This window comes from Dermacentor variabilis, chromosome 3 (assembly GCF_050947875.1).
Source record: "Dermacentor variabilis isolate Ectoservices chromosome 3, ASM5094787v1, whole genome shotgun sequence".
NCBI lineage: Eukaryota > Metazoa > Arthropoda > Arachnida > Ixodida > Ixodidae > Dermacentor > Dermacentor variabilis.
The window spans coordinates 208,934,803-208,946,953 of record NC_134570.1 but is presented as its reverse complement, the minus strand read 5'-3'; the positions used below and the strand labels follow the sequence as shown (position 1 = coordinate 208,946,953).

The 12,151-nt window shown below is 44.3% G+C and overlaps 1 protein-coding gene and 1 long non-coding RNA gene across 2 annotated transcripts in view; both read left to right on the top strand.

Annotated features, from left to right (window-relative positions):
• Positions 1 to 12,151, top strand: part of LOC142574411 (venom metalloproteinase antarease TserMP_A-like) — a 220,333-nt gene that overhangs the window by 190,285 nt on the left and 17,897 nt on the right. The window lies entirely within an intron of this gene.
• On the top strand, positions 308 to 7,998 carry LOC142576614 (uncharacterized). The gene is made up of 4 exons (XR_012826885.1): positions 308 to 731; positions 1,725 to 1,829; positions 4,950 to 5,094; positions 7,889 to 7,998. It is a non-coding gene; the product is annotated as an uncharacterized LOC142576614 (long non-coding RNA).

Below are 12,151 nucleotides of genomic sequence, written 5' to 3'. Positions count from 1 at the left end.
TTTTCGACTACAGGACGTCACACTACAGAGAACAGAACGACAGTCACGACGTCCCAAAATACGACAGACTGAAAATTTCCTGTTGTGTTTTTCAAGTGGGTGAGACGTCTATACGGCGTATACGCAGATTGCTGTCCTCTCTATTAAAAGCAACGTTGCTGAAACACGTCGTACAAGACGCTGTACGACTCGCATAACATCGATATACAACGCCGTCACCATCCATGAGATCACCGAAAGCGCGGTCGCTTTCGGTGGCCGCCTACAGATGGCACCACAGGTAGCGCCGGTAAAGTTACAGGTGATATTATTTTGCCGTCTTCAGTTTGTCGCTACATGTGAGTGCTTGCTGTGTATTGACGCCGTCCGATGTAGTTGTTTAATCGTGTGTACGCTGTGCCGAGAAAAATTGTGGTGCATCTTGTATGCATTGAGAATCACAAAACCCCTGGGACCGCGTAATGTAGCCCGCAGTATCCTTCGTGTGGTGCGCCGATGCCGAAGATATGACCCTTCGCGCTTCCTTTGTTCCGGGCTCATGAAAAGGATCTCATCCTCTGGCACTGTCGCATCGTATCGCACTGTACGGAAGAATTTGGTGAAAGTTGTGCTCTTACGTCCTGTAGTTGATCCGCAATTCAACAGTGTGTGCGCCGGAAGGACCGTTGGTGCAGTCGATTCCGCGGCACCTGTGACACTAAAAGGAGCGTTTTCCGAGTACGCCGAGAAAGGTAAGTCCGGCGCTTTCGCGCATTCTTCCTGTCTATGGTTCGTGAAGTGTGCGTTGTTGTACGTATCGCAAGATCCGTACAACAACCGAATCCGGATTTGTAAAGCAGCAAGAATTATAAATGTGCTTTTCAAATGGTTGTTCTTCATGTCGCAGTGCACATTTAGCAAAAAGTTCCATGGAAATTGCCCTAAAACGTATTCATGTTACCAACAGCTCTATCTGTGGTTTATTTACTTTCACCTATGAAGCACGCTAGCGCGGGTGGTTCTTTGATCTAAATGGGCACAAAAATTCAAGGAAAGAAAGTTACTGTTTGTGTACATAATTTTTCATTGAGAAATGGTATAGGCATTTCTAGAAGTAGTACGTCGATGTGTCGGTCTTCACAGCTAACAGCTGCGCGAGATAGCACCCGATTCCTTCGTTGACGCATGGCCAGATTTTTAGCTTGTATGGAAATTCTTCTGTTTATAGAGTGTCGTCAGATGACGTGTATTAGTGTCCTGTGTGTTTTCGTGTACTTGTAAAGGGTTCCGATCTTGCAGAGAAGCCGAAATTACATAAGCAATGCTTCTTTTTAATGGAAAAATCTTTCTCTTTTCTGTATTGTCTCTCCAGAAATAGAGGTGGTCTGTTGTAATTTTGAGCGCATCGTCCTTTGGGAGCAGTGCTTTGTTGCGCCGCATAAACAAATTAGGTTTTGGAACGCTTTTCATGTCATACGGAATTTTTTGATAGTACAATTCACATTTCACGTTATACAGCTGTACGTTTGTGTGAACCTTTTCATAGTAGATTCATGTTTGCTACAGTTCGATTTACGTGTTATTTAACCGCCTGTGATGTTACAATCAGATATTTGCACAACCAGTTGCAGCTTCATGTAACTGGTTGTATGAGACTTTTATCAAAATATGACGTGATCTTTTTATATCACAAGTTTACAGTTTCAGCAGGGATTACAATAAATTGAGCATTTATTATTGTTTAGGGATGGCAAGATTTTGTGAACCAGAGGCACCTCCACATATGCACCTGCGGCACTTCTGCAGCCTCAACAGCACGGAAAAGTACCTGATGTGCATGCTGTGACAAGGTGTGTGCAAAGCAGTTGCTGCCACTTACACGAGCTGCAGATTTTGTTAGTATCATCCATGTTTGGAAACTCTCCTGAATTTTTCGTGGGTTTACAAATGTGGGCTCATTTTACAATTTTATGAATGTCACTTTAGAAAGACAACGAAGTTGTGTTGGTTAAGATGTTTTAAAGCTGTTGAGAGATTGACGGCATGACATTGTTAAAATGCATGTAAAAAATTAATTGCAATGGTACTTGTACTGCTTTATTATTAGCAATGCAATATCTCTAACGAGAACATCAGAGGGGCACTTGCTTTTGGGAAGTTTGGTCAGATAAATTCCTGAAGCAGCGTAAAGCTCTGTAATCTAAAAAAAACAATGTTGTCAGTTACTGGTTTCAAGCTCGCTGCTGCTTTTTGTGCTGCACGACAAGTTAAATAATGGTTGATAATGTGTGTGTGACGTAATAGTTCTGCGCAAACACACGAGGTGGAGAGAAGTAATTAATAAAGGGAAAATCAGACGTCCACCCGCTCGCACCATTTGCTACAAATGAAACCCGTATGTGTTCCTCAAAAGGAAAGCCGCACAGTTGAAGAAAAATTCGTCCTGGTCCGGGACTCGAACCCGGGACTACCGCCTTTCCGAGGCAGCCACTCTACCATCTGAGATAACCAGGTGGCTAGCAGATGCCAGGGCGAAGTCGAATTAGTTGACAACACGAAGCAAAGGCAAGGGTTTGACGTAATATTTTTTTCCCCTTTATTAATTACTTCTCTACACCTTGCGCGTTTCCGCAGAACTATTACGTCAGACCCTTGCCTTTGCTTCATGTTGTCGACAAATTCGACTTCGCCCGGCCATCTGCTAGCCGCCTGGTTATCTTAGATTGTAAAGCGACTGTCCCGGAAAGGCGGTGGTCCCGGGTTTGACTCCCAGACCTGGACGATTTCTTTTTTTCATATGTGAGGCTTTCCTTTCGAGGAATCCGTACGGGTTTCTTTTGTAGCAATTGCTACGAGCGGGTAGATGTGTGATTTTCCCTTTATTAATAATGTGTGTGTGTATGCAACAATGGGGGTGCTGAGAGCAAGCTTTAAAATAATGTGTGCTATGTCCCCAACAAAGAATTTAGTGTCTGCAGCATTTTTACAAAATATTATGTTCACAGGTTGGCAGGTATGACATAATGTACAACAATAATGTACAACACTTTTGCTGTAGATACATTTTCATAACGTCCATTTTCTGTCTACTTGAATCGTATATTTAGAATTTGGCCCACCTGCAGTTTGATCAAGTTACATAGGTAGCCCCCTCTGAGTTAAATATAATTAGGGGCTATTGTAGATATGCATGATATACCTACTCACTGTATTGTGACAGATATTTTTAGGGACTGTGTTGTGAGGCATGCATATCCTTTTACCTGTATGTCTTGCTGCAGGTTGCCCGACAAAAGCATAAATGCTTCGCCCACCTTTATTATTATGCTTTCATGTAGAGTTCTAACATCTGTGCCCACATAGACTCCATGTTCTTAATTACATTTTTCTAAGTATTCACTGTTGTGCATTACATTATTGTGTTACATTAGTGTGCATTACATGTTTTTCTTCGTTTTATTTTGGAGGGGGGTATTCATTTCTATAATAGTACAGAGAATAGAACTTCAAAACAAAAAGCCACGAAAGGTGGCTTAAAAGTGTATGAAGCTTGGAATTCTACATTCCTGCCCCTAAAGCGCTACCAGTAGTAAAACATTCCTAATTGTCTTTTTTATAAGCTAGCTGCCAGATACGTAGTCCCATTATGAGAGTATGTTATTTTTTCTTCTTTGGTCTGACTTGTTTTGTTGAATGTTCTCCTTGTTAGTTCAGAATTTGTAAGCCTCCAGGTTTCTACGGGGCAGAAACCTGGAGGCTTACGAAAAGGGTTCTACTCAAATTGAGGACGACGCAACGAGCTATGGAGAGAAGAATGATAGGTGTAACATTAAGGGATAAGAAAAGAGCAGATTGGGTGAGGGAACAAACGCGAGTTAATGACATCTTAGTTGAAATCAAGAAAAAGAAATGGGCATGGGCAGGACATGTAATGAGGAGGGAAGATAACCGATGGTCATTAAGGGTTACGGACTGGATTCCAAGGGAAGGGAAGCGTAGCAGGGGGCGGCAGAAAGTTAGGTGGGCGGATGAGCTTAAAAAGTTTGCAGGGACGGCATGGTGACAATTAGTACATGACCGGTCTTGTTGGAGTAGTATGGTAGAGGCCTTTGCCCTGCAGTGGGCGTAACCAGGCTGATGATGATGTTTTCTTGCCACCTCATGCAATACTCCAACTGGAGCCTATGAGCTATGTGTATAATAAATAAGTAAATTCCTAAAGCATGCAAAAAACCATGCAGCATAGCATTTAAATGTTGCCAGTTTATAATGCTTCTCGAGTGCAGCGCATCATGGAGCTTAAGGCTGATCTCTTCAGATGTAAAAAAAATTGCAGGTTATGAAAATGTGGTCCTACAAACTGCTGGTTACGCATGTCAGTCAGCCTGCTGCAGTGGTCACAAGTGAGAATGTAACCAAAAAGCTGGGCGTGCTCGGCCATTTTGCATACGGCACAGGATAAAGCTTCACCTCTGCTGTTGCTTCTCTAATAATAATGGCCTCCGAGTATACATGCCGAGTTATGCTTCTGGGGACACTTATTAGTTAACCTTATCAGGTAATACCATTAGACTTATGGGTGCTATAATGTTGCAGTGCCTGCAGGATGGCCAGCATTACAATACACATTAAAATTATTGTACAAGTCATGCAATGGTGTCGGGATTGGCCCACCAAGTGACAACCTTTAATTACACTATACCTGGGATCAGCCCAGCTCACTCAGTCAGTGAGACATCCATGCATAAGGGGAGGAGTATGGCAAATAGAGGGCGTTCGATTAATCTTTCTCACATAGATAGCTCATACATATAATCTTTCTTAAATTGGATGCTTTGTTGCTCAAAGTGAAGTTACTTATGGGCATAATGTCAGCATTTCGATCCTATTTATGCTTAACGAAAGTTGCTTTGTTTAGTGTCACTTTTTATATTGTTTCGCTTGTGATTCTAAGCTCACTTGTTTTATAGCTGCTATAGGTATGGCTGGACCTGGAGAAGAAGTGTAAGCAGACCATGCTATGTTGCTGATCTGCGCTGATCTCCACATCCAAGTTGGTCCCGCGACAGTTGGGCACCATTGTGCCTTGCTTCCTTGACAAGGTGATATAATATGGTGAGCTTGTACTTCAATATCGGTATTGAAAATTATGTTAAGGAAAAAAGACAAGGATTGGTCTTTATGATAGATACACTCATGTTCTTTCTTTAAGGTGTTCTTTTGGCACTGTTCTGCATGGACATATTTTTAGAGAATTATAACTCCTTTATTGCAAAGTGCCATGGCGCTAGCTTATGCGTTAAACTAGCACTCTTTCACCAAAAAAAGCCTTATTTAGCACACAATTCACAAGGAAAGAAAGGAGGCAACCTGACAGACTGCTACTAACAGTTCAGTATTATTGCTCGCACAGTGATATTGTGCAAAAGGTGAAAGGGGGAGAATAGATCTGAATACATGCTGTTCGCACGGAAACGAAAAGGACGCATCACATGGTGAGCGTGACACTTGTTTTACAATGATAAGAAGCAGTCTCACTGTCTAGTAATTCTCTGCATGGGGAGCTAGTGCTAGGTTCCTCGTCATACATATAAGAAAAGCATCAGATATCTCTCCAGCGCTTTTGTCTTTATATTTTGTCACGATCAAGCAGCTTTCAAACATAGGTGCATGTGCGCCGAGAGCAGTGCACTACCACTGCTAACTGACCCGCGCATCAAGTTTGCTTCGTCACGCTGCCAGTCATTTATACATTGGTCGGTTTATCCGATGTAGCCTCTGCTGTACGAAATGGTATGTGATAGACACTGCACCTGTGTACTGTACAAGCTTTGTTACATGATTTTTTTCAGAGATAGTGATGCAGGCCTTTTCATTATTTACATGCCTACACAACAAACCAAGCATTATCTGTGCTTAGAAAGAATTGTAGGAAAATCCAGCATGAGGCAACTGTTCTCGGCACGAAACAAACTTGATTCGTTGGTTTTCGTTCATTGGTGCGATCACACTAAGGCAGACAAGCTTGTAGGCTGTGCTTCTGCAATTTGTACAGCACACTGACAGCACTGATGTGGGCCTCATCTGTGGGCTGACTGATGGCACCTTCTACGGCGCAGACCACTTGTGTTGGGCGAGGCACCAATGTTGACGTTTGTTCCCTTGTGCAAAACAGCAGTCCTAGGTTTCGAGTAGTTGTAGGAAGACAAGGTAAACATAACTTCGATGGCTTGAGTGGGCTCATTTCTCTTGGGGCATCTAGCTTTTTTTCTTGCAACTGTGCAGAGGTGCTTCCCTAGAGTCGGCGTGAAAATGGCATGGAGTTGTGCATTCGGGAACTCCTGAACAATGATCTGCTGTAGTTAGGGCTTTGCGAAAATGCACTGTCTACCAATTGGTAGAAGGTGCATTATTCAGCCACTGATTTCCTGTTGGCATGCTTGCACTCATGCTGTCAGTAATTTCCTGGCTTGCCGAATTATCTTGAGGCCCCACGCTGATGATGCTACCGATGTCTTCATGTGCAGACTTTTCAGGATGAGGTTTTTTGCTTTGCAAATCTTGTTGAAAGGTAGGTGGTGCTTACAGGTAGCTATTCTAGATATTAGTGAAATGAATTGGCCCATCTTGCTTCGTCAAACATCGTCACGCCGACATCAGTTGCACAAACAAAAAACCTGGCCTACTCGCAGCGTCGTGCACGAAGAAACAAACAAATCAGCTGCTGGATTGTCTTAACATGGCATACTAAGCTGAGACCGGAACTGCTGTAGCTACAAACCAGGCAGAAACGATGATGATGAGCAGGGATTTGCAGTAGCACCACTTCGTGGGGCAGCAAGGTGGCTCCGTTCAAAACAAAAATGGCGTTCAGCAAGTAGAACCATGCAACGGTCAGAGTCGGTGCATGGTGCTCTCGATCAAGTTGGCTCAAGGAGTGTCCGAAAAATCAGACAAGAGGTTGCAAGGCGTCCGAACTTTCGGAAGTTGTTATACATTATGGTCCATGGGGAGAATGGTGGTGCCGTGAAGCAGACCGAGTAATCATGTTCGAATTTTCGGAGTCCGGAAAATCAGTTGGTGACTGTACCTATACCTATGTGTCTATGTATACCTAGGTGCAACAGTGTTTGCTATGATCTGTGCAAGAATTGCTGTTGCCCGTAGATGCCCAACATGTCAGGTGTCAAATTGTAAAAAACCTTGCAAAAGTGATCTACGGAAAAATAACGCTTCTGCTATATTTCGCTTTTACAAGAAATTTTGCGGCTGCTGGCACCTACCTTAAAAGGCTTTATATGGTCTTCGCATGGCCAGGGCCTTCTACTTTTGTGAGTTTGCTTATCTCGAAATATACTCCGGTTTTTATAACTTCAAGTTGGCGGGATCCCTAGTCTCCTTTAACATGTACCCAATAGACCTAACATAGGGGTTTTGGCATTTCTCTGCCATCTAAATGCAGCCATTGTGGCCGGGATTCAATCCCATGCCCTCTGCCTGAGCAGCGCAATGTCAAAGCCAGTACACTACGGTATTTTGCTGGCAGAAGGGTTTAGTTTCTGAATAATTTATTATCTCAACCTGTCGGTGTTGTTTTTAAAGGTATTTCTTGTTTGTATTCTGTTGCTTCAATACTAGTAATTATTGTAAATCAAACGATGTGTCCATCTTTTTCCTATAACACTTGCTTCAATCGCCTGCTAATTATGACAGCTTATTCTCCCACAGTAATCCATGTTCCCTTGAAACATAGGCATTGCTTGAAACCACATATTTTTCAATAAGATTTATTCATCATCTCCTATGACCGGAATGCTGAACCTTTCTTATCTGTGGGAACATAGGCAAATTTGCCTATGTGCCAACCTGTTGCATGAGTCAAGATAAATTATTGGCTTTACTTTTTCAGGTGCCCTGCTCGCTCTCACCCAAGCAACCCACTCCAGCGGTCTTCTCTCGGCAGACTGGATGCATCGAAATACCGTTAGAAGGTCCAATAAACAGTGCTTGGGACATTTATGACATGCTTTTACTTAAGCCGGAGGACTTCAGGCTTAATGAAAGCTCAAGTGGGTGTACAGAAATACCTACGTAAAATATACTTGTCTTTTTCACTTACAAGTACATTCCAATACTTTGCCTGACATTTTTCACCCCAAAATTACGCTTTACTGTGGATTTGTCAACAAACCATTACAGCAAAAAGGACGAGTACAAGTGATCGAACATATACTAAACTTGCAAGAATTACATTTGCATACTTGTAGTAAATAGGAAAATGAGGTACAGTCTTCTTCAGGGTGCATTTTCTTGTAGGTCATACATAGAGAACGTACTCGTGGGTCATACAAAACTTGTTCATGATGTATCACATCAGTGTTGGTAGTGCTAATCAATTTATGCCGAAAATTGTGTTCATCTTCGTATCAAGCAATGTACCAGGCAAACCTACATGTGAAAGTGGCATTCTTGTTGCAAACATAATGCAGATCTACTTCTCTTCAATGCTGATCGCAAATACACAAGTGTACAAAATAGGTTTAAAGAGTAAATTATATTAAGCAACATCAATCCATTCTGAAAGGACCTGGTATGAATGTAGTAAAATATAGGTCTGAACAGGGGCAAACAGGTCTGGGTTAGATAGGACGGGATTAAACAGGTCAGGATTGAACAGGATTTAAACGGGTCAGGATTAAACAGGATTTAAACGGGTCAGGTTTAAACAGGATTTAAACGGGTCAGGTTTAAACAGGAATAAACAGGATTTAAACAGGTCAGGACTGAACAGGATCAAACGGGGTCCCGTTCCATAACCCTATTTGATGAAACCCGTTTGAAAACAAATAGGATTTTTTAGTAGGGGTTGTCTGGGCGGTTGCGAAGTTCCGTCCTTACCTTTACGGTCGCCCTCTTTCCGTCGTCACTGGCCATCATGCTCTCTGCTGGCTTTCATCGCTAAAGGATCCTACAGGGCCGGTTTGGTCGATGGGCTTTGAAGCTACAGGAATTTACATATTCCGTGGTGTACAAGTCTGGCCGCCTGCACCAAGACGCTGACAGTTTGTCGCGCTACCCTGTTGACGACTCTGACTCCTCCAATATTGCCCGTGCTTCTTGCGTATTCTCTGTATCCCAGCTGCTTCATTTCGCCGACGAGCAACGCCGTGACGCCTACATCAGAGCCCTCATCGACCGTTTTGAACACTCTCCGGCCGATGCTGTTCTACGCCTCCTCGTCCTCCGCGACGGTACTCTGTACCGTCGTAACCTTCATCCGGACGGCTCTGAGTTCCTACTTGTAATACCTAAACACCTCCACTCCACCCTTCTAGAAGAGCTTCACGACGCACCAACGGCAGGACACCTCGGCGTATCTCGAACCTATGACCGTGTACGTCGCCGTTTTTTCTGGCCGGGCCTTGCCCGTTCCGTACGACGTTACTTCGCCGCTTGTGAACTTTGCCAACGACGCAAGAAGCCTTCCCAGCTGCCCGCTGGTTACCTGCAGCCGCTCGACATCCCTGCCGAGCCCTTCCATCGTGTCGGTTTGGACCTTCTCGGCCCATTTCCGGAATCCACATCAGGAAACAAGGGGGTTGCAGTCGCGGCGGACTACGCGACCCGCTACGCCGTAACCCGTGCTCTTCCGACCAGTTGCGCAACTGATGTTGCGGACTTCCTTCTACATGATGTTATTTTAGTGCATGGTGCTCCGCGTCAACTGCTTACAGACCGCGGCCACACCTTTTTGGCCAAAGTCATTGACGAAATCATGCGTGCCTGCTCAATACAGCATAAATTTACCACCTCCTACCGCTCCCAAACGAACGGCCTCACTGAGCGTTTGAACCACAGCCTTACGGACATGCTATCCAAATACGTTTCAGACGACCACCGTGACTGGCACCCTAGCTCTACCTTACATTACCTTTGCATACAACTCTTCCCTTCTCGAAACTGCTGGGTTTCCCCGTTTTACCTCTTGTATGGCCGCGAACCGACGCTACTACTGGACACGGTGCTTCCGTCCGCCACAGCTTCAACTTGCGATTATGCCTCGGATGCAATCGCCCATGCTGACCATGCTCGCCAACTTGCGCGCGCTCGTCTACAAGTGTCTCAAGACAAGCAGAAACAACGCTACGACCTCCGTCACCCTGATGTCCATTTTGTGCCCGGCGCCCTCGTGTTGCTTTGGTCACCATCGCGTAAAGTCGGCCTATGTGAAAAACTTCTTTCCTGTTACACAGGCCTATATGACGTGCTCCGCAAAGTGACCGATGTCACCTATGAAATTGTTCTAGCCACGCCCACTACGTCCTCCGCTGTGAAAACCAGTGACATTGTCCACGTTGCCCGACTCAAGCCCTACAACTCTCCGTGCACCTTGGATATTTAACAGCAGCACCGTGACGGTGCTTTTGCCGCTGGGGGGTAATATTACGATATCATCAAGCGATGCTCAAGAGACGAGCCACCGCGAGAACGACGAAGTTGGTCGGTGCCCTTGGCACGAGCGAATGTCAGCCTGGGTACCTGGCTCCAGTGTAAATAGCGTGTAAATAGCACCTTTCGCCTGTGTCTTTCCACACGTACCAATATATATATATATATATATATATATATGCTACCGAGTACAATTTGTATGAGACGGCCGTACATGTGATGAAGCGGTGGAAATTAACGACGGACTGAACCAAATATCCTCTGTCGCCATTTTTGTTCACTCTATGTTGTTAAGGGCACAGAAAGACGGCTGGAAAATAGTGAATTAGGGTTTGATTTATCCTGTACGCGCAATAGACAAATGGTGCAACAGAAGGCCTCCGGGCTGATGTATGCGGACCACACAGTGCTACCAGCGGACAAGGGAAAGTATTTGCAGACACTTGTGAATACCTGTGGCAACGCAGCGACAAAACTAGGCCCGAAGTTTAACACGGAGAAATAAAAAATTATTATGTTTAATGAATAAACGAGCAATTTCATGGTGTCAATTCAACAGCAAGTCATGCCTATAATCAAGCAATATAAGTACATCGGGGTGTACATGAACGAAGGACAGTCAAGCACCCACCAAGATAAGCTGAAAATAAACGGGAAGCTGAATGTAGCAATCATTAAGCACAAAGTACTTTGGGGCCACAATAAATGCGAGATGGTGCGTACAATGTGGAAAGGAGTAATGATTCCAGCGTTAACGTGCGCAAAAGCCATTCTGCGCTTCAAGTCGGATGTCTTGTCGAGCTTTGAAGTTACCGAAAGATCGGTAGGACGATTAGCTTTGGGAGCCCGCTTGTAAAACGACAAATGAGCCAGTGCAGGGTGCGATGGGTTCAGCCTTTCTTGAGGTCAGAGAAGCGCAGAGCAAAACTAATTTTGAACAAACACTCAGGAACATGGATCAAAATAAATGGGAAGCTAAAGTGGAGCGGTATTTTACCTGAAAAGCGTCGACCCAGAAGGAGGGAGAGGTCTCGAAAGTTGCCAACCAAGTACAAGGCTCATGGTTATACTGCGCTCATTTTTACACAGACGATATCAAGTGAAGGAAGGGACGTGGACGGACATAGCGATACGTCCGTCCACGTCCCGTCCTTCACTTAATATCGTCTGTGTAAAACTGAGCGCAGTATGAATGAATAAAGCCTTTATTTCAAGAAAGCGGACGGCTCTAGGCCGCTGATGGGGATTAGGAGGGAAGGGAATGCAATGTAACCATGAACGTTCACCAACTAGCCCCCTTCATTGCTTTACAAGTACAAGGCATGTGAAATAGTTCATACACAAACAGGGGCCATCTGATAAAAGATACAGAAGCAAAGGGATCGGATCGGATGCAAAGAATGGAAACAATAAAAACATGGAGATTTACAAGAATGGGAAGAAATAAATTGGAAAGAAAACTTTGTACGATGCTACAAAGGGCAGTGTCTTGCTATTTCAGGCTCGATTTCAGACTAAGGACAAAAACATACCTGAGTAAATATTCGCAACAAGATGAGGCATGTGTGTGCATGCTGTAGCGAAAATTCGGAGGTCATTCAGCAAATTGTTATGGAATGGGAAGGTTACTGCAGTGAGACCCGAAGGTAACGTGCACCTTCTAGAAGCACATGGATTTAAAGGGGACGGACGTATCAACCGGTCAGCTGTCGTGAAAAGCAAG